We start from the raw sequence: 15,915 nt of genomic DNA on the forward strand, positions 1-15,915 counted from the left end.
ACATGATTTAACTTGCAAGATATGCAATATAGCGATATTGTTTATTACGTAACATGTTTGCATCCGGGCAACACAAGACACATTATCACTGAGATAATTGTTGGTGAATGTAGCCACGAGGTCTGTTTCGAAGACTCTTCATGAGAGGGCTACCACACCTGGTAGGAACACTAAGATTGTCTACGATCTGACATAGTGGGGATCTGGTCGATGTATCCAATGATATCGGTGTTCACATTTCTGTGAAACTAAAAAACCAGGACAAGATGTTTGATGCATTGGAGATATCTAAAGATATTCTTGAGCACCAACCAATTGTGTTTGGTGGATCCAATGGCATTATGGAACGTTGAGTCCCAATATCTCATTTCCATCATCTCTTGGTCTAAATAGATCTTTCTCTACGTCTAGAGAATGAAGTACCATGAGAGTTATGGATGGATAAGATTTGTCCACAATGAATTTCTCCAATATATTATGGATATAGACAACATAGTATACCATAATGTATGAATGAAGGTGCTCAATTTGTAGTAATGAGCGGTACTTTGGTTTACAAAAATCCTTCATTTTAAACTCCATCATTTAGATGATTACATGTGGCATCATTGTAGACACACAACACATGGATAATCATCATTGTAGGAGTAATCCTTGTGTATAAGGATCTCACTACGTCGGTTGTACCATATGTACCGACAACAATAAGCCGTATGGTGGCTTACCGATTTTACACAATGCATGTTGCATTTTGTATTTCGATTCAGAATTGAGATTCCATCGGGAACCATCTATGTGTGAATCTAGTGATCCACATATATATGTAATCACTACATCTATCAACTGCAAAGATAGATGATTTTGAACTGCCAATGATATAAGTTATCGGAATGAGATTCCACCTCTGGAGAATAGTTGGGTATCTGCGTGAACCCTTGTGCTACAATACTTGATCTTTGTTTCACCACCTCGTTGTTCTCAATTCTGTTTCCAGAAGAAAACTGGTGTAGGTATTGCTTATGAATACCTTCCCATTATTGAGCAAGATCATTTCTACCTAGATTATACCCTTTGCTTGAGTTCAGTCTGACTGTTGTTCACACTTTGCCATGGCCATGGTCTTTGGATCTGAATCATTTGAAAGGTTTTTGCAATCTAGTTGGGAAATGCATGTCGACAATTGTAGACTTCCGCTTATATGATTCTCCAGAATCTATATATCAATATATAGTTGATGGAAATATCGTTACCCATAGTGACTGCTCGCGATTTCCCAATGCGATTGAGTCGGGTATTCCGATGTCCCGGTCATTTTGTGCATTATGACCTAGGTTGGTGGAGGTTTCCCGTCCACTGGGTGTATACTACCCATCAGGTGTCTGTCAACGTGAAGTTGACTTGCATTTACTGATTCACAGGCCTTGATATCCTTACTTGCGAGAAGCTGAATCCTGATGTACTATTGCCGTACTTCTCCCCCTATTGCTTTGAACGGGGAGTTGAGTGGTTTTAGTTGGTACCTCCACTCTTTTGGACATATTTTTCAGGATTTTAGGATTGTGCGACACCTTTATAGTCAGTAAATGAATCTGGCAGGTTATTTGCAATGTGTTGCAAATCTTCTGAACGCATGGTTCAGATCTTTGAGTATGTGGATTTGAGGCAGAAATGTGTTGAACATTCCACTAATTTCCTGGCATTCTTTATGGTACTTGAAATCTCCCCCTGATGCCTGGAAATGTTCCTCATTGAATTAGCATACTGGCCTTGAATAACTCCCCGTGCGAGGGGCTTGAGGTATTGACGGAAATACAGTTATTCCTCACATAGATCCCAACTATATGTTGAGGGGCCAATGATGTATGTCGGGTGGTGATATCAGTATGCAACTGAATTACCGCAGATAGGAAATACTTGGTAGGTATCCACATATCAAAGATAGAGGGGAATAATATTGTGCAGTTCTGTCACGACGTGTAAAACTCCATGACTCCAACGTAAATTTGGCAAGTTGCAATTTCAAAGTAAAGATAATGCAATTAGCTTAACTCTTTGGATAGGATTCTACCAAACCATTTTGAGTCTAGACATTAGGATAAATTGCTAAACTTCAATCCAAAAGCCATAGAGAAGGCCCTCAAGGAGAATTCTGCATTGTTATCCATTCGATTTGCTTGAAATCGATGTTAGGATAATGAGCCAATGGTTTCGTGTGAATAAAGAACACACCTAAGACCATCATGTAGATATGTGTTTTAAAACCATGGAATATCTGAATAGTCTACTCAATGGCTGGGAAGAGCCACTTACCTCGACTTGATACATTTAAGAAGTCTGAGTGGTTCAGCATAGACTTTAAGGTGTGCGAGCCTTAAAATTAGCTTCCCTGTGTCACTTGTAGTGCACACAAAATCCAAATATTGTTAGAATTTAGCATCATAATAATCATAAACCATTAGAATTGGTGATAGTTTCGGTTTCAACCCAATGTCAATGATGACCAAAGCAGGAATGCCAAGGTTGTCATGAAAAAGACACTCTAGTAACTATCTCGTACGCAACATGTGCTACGGGTTTTGTAGGATGTGTAGTACAACCATGATGATACATAGAGAATGTGCTTGCCATATCCGTTGCGTATGGTAAAGAGAAGATATTCCTCTTTGTTGTCATCATAAGTTTCACTATGGAAACTATATTGACGGATACCTCTATAGTTTAGTAGGGTACGAGTTAAACCCGGAAGCAATAAAGCATCCTAACGCTACTCGAGTACCCACAGGGACAGTAAATATGACTCGAGTTGAGCCAACAAATACCTCATCGCGTCTAGCGATTTTAAAATATCTCCTTTCTCTCAACGAGAGTGGAAACATTTCACTTCCCTGAGTATAGAGTTCGTGGTGCATATGTCCACAATGCACAAATCATCTTTCATCAGATCGACCCCCATAGAAATCTATATATAGACATGAAGATTCTCAAGATAATCACTGTCAGATATATAGAATACATACAAATATATTTGTATCAAAGTGCTGATACAATATATTGTGATATACAATATATGATGACAACAATACTTATGTTGTTGTTACAACATCGTAAATGGACATTAATTATATTGACCACTCTAGAGATTGAAAGACTATTCATAGTCTCTAAACATGTCGGTTGAGGCATATTCAATCATCACATTCTCCGTGCCCATAGGGTCCTGTCACAGCTGGTGACGTCGGATTGAAGGTTGATGTAAGATTCAAACCTTTGCCCTTGAGGTTCATTGTATCCCAGGAATTGATGATACAGAATAACCAGATGCTGAGATCTGAATCTAATGCCTTATGATATATAAGACACCATTTTTCTGTTAGTGGTGTGATCCGAAATAGAGGTGAATCCAGGATTGCACACATTATCCCACAAGACACAAGAGCGATCATGATGTGCATGGCCTAGATAGGGCAGTGGTGACCATTGAGGGCGAATGCCTCAAACTCAATAGCCATATGTTACCTCTATGGGTAAACCAGAGATAATTAATTTACAACCAGTAAATTAAGACCATCATGGTTGATGTTGTAATGAACTTAGCAAAATCAATGGATATTTCAAGAAGTTATGTTGAAACCATTAGTGTGAATCTCAAATTGCTAAGTATGACACCTTGAAGATAATCTTCAAAATGGAGTAGATCTCGTAGCACTAGGGAGTATAATCTGATGAAATCAGTAGATACTCACTCGTAATGCCTTATGTCATGACTTAGTAAAATGTGTGGGAGAGCACTTTGTAAAGCAATCATAATGTCGAAACGACAAAATGTAGGCTTTATCAGTAGTCATCGATAATCTACGTAGGCAGTAGATCCATATGACTACCTTGTGACCCCAAACATCAATTTGAAGAAATCACTTCGATTTTGCATCTGTATTTGCAAGAAATTGAAAATCTCAATTGCAAATAGATGTATTAATCTCAACATGTGTTTAACATGGAAATAAATACATCATACAATATTCCGGAATACCTAGGACTCAACGGAGAAACATTACTGCATAGATACTGAATTTATCTTTGCAAGAGATTAAAAAAATCTCAATTGCAAATGGATATAATTAATCTCAACACGTGATAAACGTGGAAATATATTACATCAACTTAGGATCTGGAATACATCTCGGTACTCAACAGATATACACTACTATTGTAATTAATGAATAGTAATGATGTTGCAAACTTGATGTTCAAGTGAAAAACTTGAATTGTATAGACCTCAAATTAAATGAGATGATCTTATATCAAGTTGTAAGATAATTCAGCAGGGTGAATTAATATTTTGCGATAGAAAATTGATCTCAATCGCAATGAGATTGTTTTGCGAGAAAAAATATATATTTCTCAATCGCAAATCAATATTGTTGTGCGAGAAAACTTAATCTCGATCACAAAACAATGTCGTTATAGTAATAAGACATGTTATAGAGATTGCTAAAAAGCAAACATATTGAACATGCCACATAATGACCACATATTTTCTGAAATATTAAAACTCAACAGAAAAGGGCTGAAAAGCTGTGGCCCAATCTTATGCAAATGGGCCACGCTGGGGAAGCCAGCCTAGGGCCGGCCTAGTCAGCCAATTGGATAAGGAGCAAGCTATATATATGATTACTGAAAATAGTTGTTTGCTATCAAGAAAAGTAATGGTGTTGCAGCAAGATGATCTGAATGTAAATCAAATGGAGCCGAATGCTGAACCTACTTCTTGCGGCTAGCTCGTCTAACAATGGAATATGAGTAACCCATTTGTATGAGAAGACAAGTGAGTCAGAACTCTCGTGTATTCACATTGAGCGATTACATGGGTTTATATACATGCATGTCCGAGGATTGAGCCCTATCTAATCATGATAAGCATGAGGATCATGCGGAGTGCTACGGCCGGGCGCCGTACATGGTGATCGCTCCTGAAGACTCGGTGCAGCCGGTGGAGTGGGAATCGTGAAAGGGGTTCCAACAGTATGCACTACCTTATTGCAGTAGCTAAAGGGGCCTGTCCCCCACTCGCTCATGTCATCGGCTATCAGCTATCAAGGATGATGAGATGTATCATGTATGCTCTTAGCATTACTAAAAAAAGGATACCTGAACGATAAGATGTATTCTCTTAGAATTACTCAAAATCAAAGAGTCCACTTTTAAATTTCCCAACATCTGAGTTGGAACTTTATATCTCTAATTATCCTCTACTAAAAAAACATGTCAATTACTCGCAAAACCTGTCATCACCAAGACATCAAACACTTGCAGCATAGAGCATCGTATCTACCATTATATATCATCGGCTCGTCTCATGTTGCCTAAATCTACATGGACCAATCAAATAGATAGCATATGAAAGGCAAAACTGAACCAGTTCAAACAAAGGCAAAGAATCTTCAGGCTCTGTACCAACAATGGGATTGCTCCTATTTTTGATAGGCTACAGCCATGGAAAAGATGCAGCCGATGGGCGGCCCGAAGATGATGTTGACTCGGCGACCGGCAGTGGGGAGGAGGCCATAGAGAAAGGTGGCGGCATGAGGAACACGAGAGATAAGGTAGGTGGTGTCAGGTGTGGTTGTAAGATGCATAAGCTTTCAGGGACACTAATAAATACAAAAACGGTGCTAAGATGCTTCATAATTTACATTCATCTGCCTACATGATTCTTCTCCTAGCATGTTATGAGTTTGTGAGAAAAAACAGACCCAAAGAACAATGCGGCATTAATGGCACAAGTTTACATTTAGAAAGGGTAAAGGTTTCAGTTTCATCAGGGAATATATCTATTTCACGATCGACTGAAAACCAATTAGCATTCATTCAATTTTTCCAGCTAGTAGAAGATTCAAAACTGTATGTATGACTCGTGTACTGTATGTCCTGTGTGGACAACCCCAAAAAAAGGACTGAAAATGGTCAGCTTCATTTAAATTTGAGACCAAATGAAAAGCTTACAACTATATGTATGACAAAAACGTAACATGGTCTGCATGTCAGTTCTAAAGGATCTTAAAGCTGATTTCTTTGTAGCCCATTTACAACCGGACATACAGCAACTTGTGCATATACCGACACTAATTCCCATACAATCCTGGTTCATGCAAATTTAAGAAACAAGATATACAACTCCATTTCAGAAATTTCAGTACACCTAGAAAATACTGTAAAACATGTATAGCCAAATAGTAAGTCATGAGTATTTCAGTAGTAAATCATGTGCACTGAAATCGTGGATGCTGCCAAAAAATGACACCTGCTTGTGTCGAGATAATCTATCATCTTTCAAAAAGATATTGTATCATGTTAACTCTTAAATCCACTCACAACCATAAGGTGCAGTAATCTAAAGCCGAACAATGCGTTAAATCAGCTTTTCTAACAAAGCTCTATAACAGAACAAATTATGCACAACAACAATGTACAAAAGAAAGAGAAAACTCTAAACTGCTCTTTGGTAAATCGCTGCTCGATTGTAGGTTGCCTTTCACTTAAAGTTACCAAAGAAATGTAAAAGAATCAACAACAAGTTGTAACATAAATGATAGAGGAACAAACTGGAATTCTGTTGTAGAGCTCCGTATCTAAAAATGGGAAGCGAGGTGATTCTGGAAAAAATGGGAAGGGAGGCCCAATCAGTTTACTGAAAATCAAGAAATTGGAATTCTTTATTACAAATGCACTTCTGAAGAATGAATTGTACGACCAGTTTCGCAAAGGAGCTCATTTTGCCTAATATAAAAGTTAAACACCGGTATCTATAAAGTTTGTAGAAACTTTGCTCCATCCGAATTAGGATTTTCAATCATGAATTTCGTGAGCACATAGTAACCATGCACATGCAACGCATGTGTAACCATATGACCGAGGAATGCATTTTTTTCCAGCATCTTTACTCCATGTTTTATTCTAGTGCGTTAACTGATCATGAGCTCTTATTGTAGCGCGCTAACTGATCCTCTTACACATGGAATTTAATCACAACAACATTAATTTCATACAAATGTCGTTAGATATTACTGCATTAAGAACTGTAGAAATATATATTTTTAGCCATCAGGATCAGAAACTATACCTGGAATGCAGAATTGTTAGGTGACGCCTCCATAGCCAAATCATAGTCCCGCACTCTCGCTACTTCCCATAAGATCATAGTTCAGAAAGAAAAAATGTTCAGTCCGTTAAATGCGGCCTCAAACCTTACAGACAAATCTGTTAACAATCAACTAAATTCATGTTAACAAAAGAAAAAGTCTTACATCTCTATCAACAGAACTTGGGAGCAAGCATGAATCTTTGGCCACTAATAAATATGAACTGAAAAGATAGTAAATCAGTACAAGGGAGATGTAACCTTGAAGAAGATGCTGAATCAGCTGTGAAACAACCCTCTTGTATCCTCTGTATAACCCAAAAGTTCTGTAATAGTCACATAGAACAAATATCAAACATTTGGTGTGCACTAACAAATATAGTTAACCATCAGTTTCTGTACGTTCATAAGGATATAAGTTCAATCAGTCTGTTACTTCTGATCTTATGAGCTGAAGAGTGGCGCACAGAGCTGAAAAGACCAATTCCGTCAGCAACAGAGCCACTGAATAGGCATCCAACGAACGCTCCCCCCAAACATATGCTCCCCACGAAAATCGGCAGCAAAACGAACGGAATGCGCCCAAAGGGGATCGACGGGGCTGTCGCACGGACCTGGGTCAGCAGAGGAGAACGGCAGGCGGCCACGGTGCCCCACGCTCATGTCCGTGGGGCAGCAGAGGTGGAGCGGACGATGGTGCCGGAGACCCTCGCTTGCATCCATGAGGCGGCAGAGGAGAGCGGCAACCGGCGGACGGCGGCATGTGCTCGCATCCTTGAGGCGAGGAGGAGCGGACAGCGGCGACTGAGTTTTGTGTTCGCGTCCGAGCAGTAGCAGAAGAGGAGCGGACAACGGCGACGTCGATCCACGCTCGCGTCCATGGGGCAGCAGCCAGCAGAGGAGGAGCGGTGGGCGGTGGCGGCGATCTGCTCTCGCGTCGGTGGGGCAAGAGGAGGAGAGACGGCGTGTTGTGAGGGAGAGAGAAGATTACGGGATAGAAATCCCCTATCCCATTAATTGAGGACGAAGGAGGAGCGTCTGCTGGCAGAACATTTAATCTGCATCGTTTATTTGTGTGACAGACCCCTGATGTAATATGGATTGTTAGATATGATTTAGTTGGATTAATCCAATGTTTCTGGTGATTCTGTGTACACTTTATGGTGTGTCTATTGGGGAATTCATGTTTGCTCTTTTAATAGTAGTATAGAAGGAGGAGCGTCTGCTGGCAGAACATTTAATCTGTATCGTTCATTTGTGTGACAGACCCCTGATGTAATATGGATTGTTAGATATGATTTAGTTGGATTAATCCAACGTTTCTGGTGATTCTGTGTACACTTTATGGTGTGTTTGTTGGGGAATTCATGTTTGCTCTTTTAATAGTAGTATAGATTACTTTAATTGGGATTGAGGATGCTGTCAACCATTCTCAATGTTTAACAACCACCATGATAGTTAAATAAATTTATTCCTTTGCAGTAGGAAAATTGGTTTTACGCAAAACTGTAACTATAGAGTTTTCCACTAGCCATATATGCATGTAGTATATGCTTAATCTTTCATTACTCTCTATGTGTTACATTGCAGCATATTCCATGTGCTGACCCGTTTTTGGGCTGCAACGTTTCATGTTGCAGACTTTTCAGACGACGAGTAAGGTGCCTTTTAGGTCGTGGTTCTATACTCAGTGATGCCGTTGGAGTTGATGGACTCGCTTATCTTCCAAGCCTTCCGCTGTTTACGTTATTAGATGGCCTTAAGCCATATTTATTGCAATAAGTTCTCTTTGAGACATCGATGTAATAAGTATGTGATTGCTACTCTGTTATAAATCCTTCAAAGTACTGTGTGGTGTCAGCATTACTGATCCAGGGATGACACCTGAGCACAGAGGTCAGACTGTTTGAGGTCTGGTCGCTACAGACGCCCGTGCCGACGCCCTGAGTGCAGTCGGGCCCAAGCGCCTCATCTACGCTTGGCGGTACTTGGACCGGGTGCACTCTTCCAGCGAGGAGTACCTGTTGGCGCCGGATCACCACACCGATGAGATCGCGCTTGCCCGCCGGCAAGCCGCCAATCAGCACCTCGCGAGTTGCGAGGCTGAGGAAGAGGCGTTGTGTCGGCGCGTTGGGAAACGGCCACAGACCAGGGCACTCGTGGCGCGCCGCAAGCGCTCCTGTGAGCGCCGTGGCTTTTAGGAGGAGTATAATTTTTGTTTCGTAAGGCGATCTCATTAGTTTTGGGACGCAAATGATAAATCCCGAACGTTCAGGAATTTTTAGCGTCCTTTATTAAGTATGTAAAAGGGAAAGTTTGGAAACCTTGTGTATTCGTACGCATTTTGCAAGTACGTGCATATAGTTACTATATACTATCGCACTACACGTCTCTCTCGATATATGCTTGCAGACTGTGCTACTCCCTCCATCCAGGTCAATAAGTCATCTTTGGTTGTGCACCGTGACCAAGAAGGAGGGAAGACTTATACACCTAGATGGAGGGAGTACTACTATTACTTATGTACATGCAAATGCACGTTTTAACATTACGATGCGGTTTTTGTAAAAGTAGAAAAATAAGACTAGTCAAGCTTGTGAAACAATTCAATGCAAAACAAATGCAAAAATGTTCGTTTGATTGTTTACTTTTAGCTTCCTTCTCTGTGGTTATTTCTCTGTCGTACTTTGTACGGAGTATCTCATTGGTTGGAAAGCATTGCAAATTCCCAAACCGCTTCCTACACCCTGTATCGAATTTTTTGCCTAACAAGTTGTGCCGTGCAATTGGAAATCCAACTTGAGTACTACTACTAGTAGGTGTACCAGGGGCCAGTTCTTTTAGGCTTCTAGATTAGTAATCCCATAACTACTACCTCCGTCCTGGTTTATTGGTCCCCATTGTAATCTGTGTCAAATTTTGATCATAAATTTAACTAATGAAATGTTAGTGCATGTCACATGCACTACTCCATCCGTCTAGGTGAGTAAGTCATCTTAGGCTGTGCACCGTGACCAAGGAGGAGGAGAAAACGAGAAACGTTAGTGTTTATTTGCTAATTAATAGTATTGCATGCAATGAACTAACCACTGCATGTCGTGTTTGATATCTCAAGTCATTAAAAGCATGCACACTCTTTATCTCTTATTGGTTGATATGTCAAGAAACAAGGAACGAGATAGAAGTTAATGCACCGTGCCTAAGTGTTTTGGGAGTATTTGGTTTTCGTAAGATGACTTACACACCTAGACGGAGGGATTACAATGGTGAGGAATAAACCAGTTAAATCTTTGGTCAAAATTTAGCACAAATTACAATGGTGAGGAATAAACCAGGACGGAGTAGTAGTTTAGAAGCCCAAATAAATGAGTGAGGCGCCTTATCGTTACTCTCCACTATGACTAGTCTTGTGGGAAAAGCTGGGGAAGCTGCCAAAAGAACTGGCCCTAGGAGTAGTAGCTAGGGATCAAGTGTGCGAGATGAACCGGAGAAAGTAAATGCAGAGAGATGATATGCAAAAAAGACGGAGGGATGTGATGGTTGCTTGTCCGTTTATTTTACCAGGCCACTTATTACTGCGAGTGGTTTGGTTTTGTGATATGACGGCTTTACTGCCGCGCCACGAGCGGGGTGAGAGGTTAGACTCCCATGCAACGCTGCCCTCTACACTTGTACTACATTGGTCGTGGTTTATTAGTCCTCCATTGAATTTGACTGAAGATTTAACTGACAAAATGTTAGTGCATGTCAACAAAAACTATATCATTGGATTCGTATTTGAACATAGTTTTGAATGATATAATTTTAGGTGACATGCATCAGCATTTATCGTACTATATATAATGTTAGTTCAATTTTTGGTCGTACTAATCTATAGTAGTATGGTACCCGTGTGTTGCACCGAAGAGTGAAATGCATTGATCGGGGAGTTGTTTATTTTGACAAAGGATGTGGGGGTCATCTCATGTGTAACGGGTATCGATAGGTTTCTTTGGATATTATTTCATCTCTATAGCTCACAAACATCCGGGTGAAATAGATAAAAAGGTATCTCTTGCAAACAAAAGCGTTCAACTATTCAACCTGCATCCAAAACTTGTGAAGAAATAACACTTATTGTGCTTTGCAAGAAATGGTCTTTAAGATTAGTTTTTGAGTATCGATTGTTATACATGTTGGCTACAGATGACATCGCACTTTCTTATAGTCAATAGTTGGCTATACTATTAAGTAATATTAACCATGCCCTTATACACCTAGACGGAGGGATTAAATCAGGATGACTTGCAAGCGGGCAGAGGAGATGTAAGAAATGGTTCATCGTAAGTCTTTCACCAATACTATAGTAAAAATTCATACATGGAAGATTCTAGACTAAACCATAAACGGATACACTTTTATTCATGTGCGATACTCCAATAGAGCAAGATCCTGCATGGAAGTCTCAACATGCTTAGACAACGGATTACATTGAGCGAAGACTAATGATCAACATTTAACTTGATAATGCGTATGTCCAGGTGAACCTCCTTGGAGTCCCCATGCACCGTGTCGGCGGGTAAAGGATGCCATGGGTTTTCCAACTCCACATTGGCGGGATAGTCCCAGCTCCCCAGAGTCCAAGTCCGTTCGATGAGGCCGGCCGGTGTCGCCGCCCACGCGACCTGGAGGGGTAGTAACACTGACCACGCACCCGTACATCGGCCTCGTGTCAGTGTCAGCGCCAGTGGCATCGCCCCTGACGCACATTACAGAGACGGGGCGGCGGCCTGCGCGGGCCTCGCCGGTGCCCACAATCAAGAGGAAGACGCTGCCGTCCTCCTCCGAGACTAGCAGACGGCAGTGATCCTCCAGCGACTCCGGCATGGTGAACGGGCAGCACGTCTCGTACTTGATGTTCTCCACCAAGGGCCGGCAGTGACCGCTGCACGCATCCGTGAGGTGATGCACCATGTCCGCCGGCGAGCTACAAAACGGCATCGTGCACTCATAGCAGTGGACGAAGGGCTCCTTGGAGGCATCGACCAGGCCGTCCATGAAACGGGAGTGGCTGTAGGGGACATTGCGCCAGTTGAATATATGAGCAAGTTACTACGAGATTTAATCCGAATAAGCACAAAATAAATCATGACGGCTATAACAGAGATGAAACTAATCATGTGGACTAGCATATAGTAGGATACAGAGTAGAAACATGAATTCTACCACAATTTCGAACAGGAAGGACAGAAACACATACGGTGCAACAGGAGCAGCACCGTTGGCGTTGAGGTTGTCGCCCATGTCCAAACACCACGTAGACACGGTCTTTAGCACGGTTCGTAGTCATTCCACGCTCAGGCATTAAAGGTTGTAACTATTTTAGATTAGAATATACTACTCCTCCGGTGCTAGTAGTAGAGCAGAGTCCTACTCTACTACTCTACTCAAGCAAGTTAGGGCATAACACTGTAGGGAGTACCAGTACTGTGATCACTCAAGCAAGTTGTCTGGCATAGACATGACCCTACGCTGCTGGTATGTGTCTCTTAAGTCATGCGGCGTGCTGTAGTCATCATCACCTGTCCACATCCCGCAGCACATATTCGCTTCTCCATCTTTGTCCGCACATAATCTTGTCCAATCTTCCATCCCCGCTAAGGCGCCTCCCCCCCTCGTCCGAAACCCAAGCACTAACAATGGCAGAACCGTGCAGCGTCCGCCGAAAGAGTGGCTGGAATTTGCTCCCCACAAAGGTAATCAAGCTCATTGTTTCGCGTGTGGACAATCTCAGTACCATGCTGCTCGCCGCGTGCTCGTCGGGGCTGTACCGTTTACTCAAAGCCCTCAGGCCAGAGCTTTTTAAGCCAGCTCCTTGCTTGCTGATGAAGGAAATATGCCCTAGAGGCAATAATAAAGTTATTATTTATTTCCTTATATCATGATAAATGTTTATTATTCATGCTAGAATTGTATTAACCGGAAACATAATACTTGTGTGAATACATAGACAAACTTAGTGTCACTAGTATGCCTCTACTTGACTAGCTCGTTAATCAAAGATGGTTATGTTTCCTAACCATGAACAAAGTGTTGTTATTTGATTAACGAGGTCACATCATTAGTTGAATGATCTGATTGACAATGACCCATTCCATTAGCTTAGCACCTGATCGTTTAGTATGTTGCTATTGCTTTCTTCATGACTTATACATGTTCCTATGACTATGAGATTATGCAACTCCCGTTTGCCAGAGGAACACTTTGTGTGCTACCAAACGTCACAACGTAACTGGGTGATTATAAAGGAGCTCTACAGGTGTCTCCAAAGGTACATGTTGGGTTGGCGTATTTCAAGATTAGGATTTGTCACTCCGATTGTCGGAGAGGTATCTCTGGGCCCTCTCGGTAATGCACATCACATAAGCCTTGCAAGCATTGCAACTAAAGAGTTAGTTGCGGGATGATGTATTACAAAACGAGTAAAGAGACTTGCCGGTAACGAGATTGAACTAGGTATTGGATACCGACGATCGAATCTCGGGCAAGTAACATACCGATGACAAAGGGAATAACGTATGTTGTTATGCGGTCTGACCGATAAAGATCTTCGTAGAATATGTAGGAGCCAATATGGGCATCCAGGTCCCGCTATTGGTTATTTACTGGAGATGTGTCTCAGTCATGTCTGCATTGTTCTCGAACCGTAGGGTCCGCACGCTTAATGTTACGATGACAGTTATTATGAGTTTATGCATTTTGATGTACCGAAGTTAGTTCGGAGTCCCGTATGTGATCACGGACATGATGAGGAGTCTTGAAATGGTCGAGACATAAAGATTGATATATTGGATGACTATATTCGGACACCGGAAGGGTTCCGGAAGAGTATCGGATAAAACCGGAGCACCGGGGGGTTACCGGAACCCCCCGGGGGGTTAATGGGCCTTATGGGCCTAAAGTGGAGAAGTGGGAGGGGCTGCCAGGGCAGGCCGCGCGTCCCCTCTCCCCCTGGTCCGAGTTGGACTAGGAGGGAGGGGCGGCGCCCCCCTCTTTCCCTCTCTTCTCCACCAATCCTACTTGGACTAGGAAAAGGGGGGGGAGTCCTACTCCCGGTAGGAGTAGGACTCCTCCTGCGCCACCATAGGGCCGGCCGAACCCCTCCCCCTTGGATCCTTTATATACGGGGGCAGGGGGGCACCTCTAGACACACAAGTTGATCCACGTGATCGTTCCTTAGCCGTGTGCGGTGCCCCCTGCCACCATATTCCACCTCGATCATATCGTTGTAGTGCTTAGGCGAAGCCCTGCGTCGGTAGAACATCATCATCGTCACCACGTCGTTGTGCTGACGGAACTCATCCCCGAAGCTTTGCTGGATCGGAGCCCGGGGAGCATCATCGAGCTGTCCGTGTGCTAAGAACTCGGAGGTGCCAGAGTAACGGTGCTTGGATCGGTCGGATCGGGAAGACGTACGACTCCTCTATGTTGCGTCAACGCTTCCGCAGTCGGTCTGCGTGGGTACGTAGACAACACTCTCCCCTCTCGTTGCTATGCATCACCATGATCTTGCGTGTGCGTAGGAATTTTTTTGAAATTACTACGTTCCCCAACAGTGGTATCAGAGCCTAGGTTTTATGGTTTGATGTTATATGCATGAGTAGAACACAAGTGAGTTGTGGGCAATATAAGTCATACTGCCTACTAGCATGTCATACTTTGGTTCGGCGGTATTGTTGGATGAAGCGGCCCGGACCGACATTACGCGTACGCTTACGCGAGACCGGTTTCCCCGACATGCTTTGCACATAGGTGACTTGCGGGTGACTGTTTCTCCAACTTTAGTTGAACCGAGTGTGGCTACGCCCGGTCCTTGCGAAGGTTAAAACGGAGTCAAATTGACAAACTATCGTTGTGGTTTTGATGCGTAGGTGAGATTGGTTCTTGCTTAAGCCCGTAGCAGCCACGTAAAACTTGCAACAACAAAGTAGAGGACGTCTAACTTGTTTTTGCAGGGCATGTTGTGATGTGATATGGCCAAGACATGATGCTAAATTTTATTGTATGAGATGATCATATTTTGTAACCGAGTTATCGGCAACTGGCAGGAGCCATATGGTTGTCGCTTTATTGTATGCAATGCAATCGCGATGTAATGCTTTACTTTATCACTAAGCGGTAGCGATAGTCGTGGAAGCATAAGATTGGCGAGACGACAACGATACTACGATGGAGATCAAGGTGTCGCGCCGGTGACGATGGTGATCATGACAGTGCTTCGGAGATGGAGATCACAGGCACAAGATGATGATGGCCATATCATATCACTTATATTGATTGCATGTGATATTTATCTTTTTATGCATCTTATCTTGCTTTGATTGACGGTAGCATTATAAGATGATCTCTCACTAAATTATCAAGAAGTGTTTTCCCTGAGTATGCACCGTTGCCAAAGTTCGTCGTGCCCAGACACCACGTGATGATCGGGTGTGATAAGCTCTACGTCCATCTACAACGGGTGCAAGCCAGTTTTGCACACGCAGAATACTCAGGTTAAACTTGACGAGCCTAGCATATGCAGATATGGCCTCGGAACACGGAGACCGAAAGGTCGAGCGTGAATCATATAGTAGATATGATCAACATAACGATGTTCACCATTGAAAACTACTCCATCTCACGTGATGATCGGTTATGGTTTAGTTGATTTGGATCACGTGATCACTTAGAGGATTAGAGGGATGTCTATCTAAGTGGGAGTTCTTAAGTAATTTGATTAATTGAACTTAGACTTA

This window comes from Triticum urartu, chromosome 5 (genome assembly GCF_003073215.2).
Source record: "Triticum urartu cultivar G1812 chromosome 5, Tu2.1, whole genome shotgun sequence".
NCBI lineage: Eukaryota > Viridiplantae > Streptophyta > Magnoliopsida > Poales > Poaceae > Triticum > Triticum urartu.